We start from the raw sequence: 2451 nt of genomic DNA on the forward strand, positions 1-2451 counted from the left end.
GAAATGGCTTTATAACCCTTTCCAGACTGATAGATCTCAATTACTTTCTTTCTCAATTGTTCCTGAATTTCTTTGGGCATGATGTGTAGCTTTTAAAGATCTTCTGGTGGACCTTACTGTGTCAAGCAGCTCCTTTTAAGTGATTCCTTGATTGTGAACAGGTGTGGCAATAATCAGGCCTGGGTGTGGCTAGAGAAATTGAACTCAGGTGTGGACAACCACAGTTATAGTATGTTTTAACAAGGGGGGCAATCACTTTTTCACACAGGGCCATGATGGTTTGCATTTTTTTTCACCTTTAATAATAAACACCTTCATTTACAAATTGCATTTTGTGTTTACTTGTGTTGTCCTTGACTATTGTTTAAATTGGTTTGATGTTCCAAAACACTTAAGTGTGACAAACATGCAAAGGAACAGGAAATGAGGAAGGGGGCAAGCACTTTTTCACACCACTGTAAGACCAGCCTAACCACACTACAATCTAGTTAAAAGCCTCTTTAAAAAGCAGAGATTTCAACTGAGTTTTAAAGTTTAATATGGGTTTCTTTTTAACCAAATTACCACCAAAAATGGATTCCGTACAACACTCTTTGCAAATACAACTGATCACTTTCATTCCTGACTGAACTCACCTGTTGGTTCCTCTGATCTTAACTATTAGTCAAAATAATTCATAATTTCTGCTTTTTTAACTCAAATAATAGGTATAATTCTATATAAATTAGGGTTATTGACCATTAATTCCAAAAAGTAGTGTAAAACTAGTAAGGTGGTGTTAGTGAAAACTTGGAAAAAACTCTGAAAAAAGGTTAAATTGTAAACATAAATAATCAATTATGGCCCGGCCGATTATCAATGCAGCATCGTCCATATCCTCGATTCGATGCATTCGATGACTTTAGCATCTAAAGGTGCGTTGGAGGGGGGAAAGCAAGTCAAAAGTTGCATGACAGAATTCCTTTACACTAACTTGCAATAATAGGCAACGTTTCAATACTAGACCATCTTCAGGCAAAATTTTATATGGGGTTTTCTCATACTCATACATGACTGCTTACTGACTGCTATGTTTCTCCTGTTTCATTTCTAAAGTATGGTTTCTGTAAATAAACGACTATTTTACGCTTATACCTTGTCTGGGGATCAAAAACCCATGTAATATCTAGAAAAAGATTTTATTTTCCTGTTGACCCAATACTAGGGATAGACTGATTATTGGCCTGGCCGATTGTTAGTATTGTACCTGAAAAAACAGTGTTGGTCGACCCGTAATCATTACTTTAAGTTACATGAAAGATTTGAGTTTTTTAAATATTGATGATGATGAGACTGAGTTGGCTTTCCAAATATGAAATACCTAAGGGCATGTTTTATTATGCTCATCTTCAGGTTCATATTTGTATTTTGAGGTTGTCCCAGAATAGGTTTACATGGTTTCATTTTCAATAAACAACATATTTTTGTTGTACCGCACATTTCTGCAAATTCTGTTTTCCAATATCGTGCAGGCCTAATATGGGCACTAAGAACTAAGACTAAGTAGTATTTTGATGTACAAATACTTTGTTACTGTAGAATTTTCATGTATCTGTACTTTCTTTTGTTTTCAATATTTAACAAAACTGTTACTTTTACGCCACCCCATTTCCTTAATAAAATGTATACTTTACTCCAATTCATTTCCTTCTAAGCATCTCAGCACCTCAGTTCCAGTTGGCGACTAGGATTATGCAGCGAGAACCGGTCCCAACTTAGAATCATTTCAAAAATTAAGATTCCAATGGAATTGTTTCTTTAATGCAATCGTTTCCAATGGTTTCCTATCTGATGATTGGTTTCAAATTTAACATGCGCAAGTTTTGGTTTCCATGTAGTGGCCGGGTACCTGCTGTGTCGCAGCAACGGAGCCTGGTAGGCACCGCCCAGTAAAACAGCAAATCCCCACTGAATTAAAAATATTATCTATAAAATAAGCATGTGACCTGTTTCAACTCCAACCTCAGAATGGAGTATTGATAAGAACCGGAATCAAAAGGAAAATTTGGAATTACAGCTATATGCAATAATACGGTAGTATTAACACAGTAATAATGCCAAGTTGGGTGGTTTTGCTGCTTTAAATATCTGAATTTTTCTTCAACCACTGACTATAAACTTACAGATATAAAAAAAAAATGTAGGCTACAATACTTGAGTAGGCTACTTGGTCATAACATGCAGTTCATAAAATCCCCTCTCTTACAGTTTTTCTCGATTGTTTACACACATTTTCTGAAAGTATGCCTCATATTCTCAGAACACTACACACAAATCAAAAAACACACACACAATGGGCAAAAATCCTCATTTCTCCTACAAAATTAAACTTTGCATTCAAAACAACGTTATTTCTTCTCAAAATGGTATTTTGTTTTCAAATGACACACACAAACCATCATATGAAAAGAC

General features: G+C 35.3%; 1 long non-coding RNA gene across 1 annotated transcript in view; it reads left to right on the forward strand.

The window, feature by feature from the left end:
* The window catches only part of LOC117938667, a 4947-nt gene extending 4495 nt beyond the window's left edge, over positions 1-452 (forward strand). The window contains exons 2-3 of the long non-coding RNA XR_004655465.1: positions 269-278; positions 441-452. This is a non-coding gene — a long non-coding RNA (uncharacterized LOC117938667). The remainder of the gene's footprint in view (positions 1-268; positions 279-440) is intronic.
* The last annotated feature ends 1999 nt before the right edge of the window (positions 453-2451 follow it).

The sequence above is a fragment of the Etheostoma cragini genome, chromosome 23 (assembly GCF_013103735.1).
Source record: "Etheostoma cragini isolate CJK2018 chromosome 23, CSU_Ecrag_1.0, whole genome shotgun sequence".
NCBI lineage: Eukaryota > Metazoa > Chordata > Actinopteri > Perciformes > Percidae > Etheostoma > Etheostoma cragini.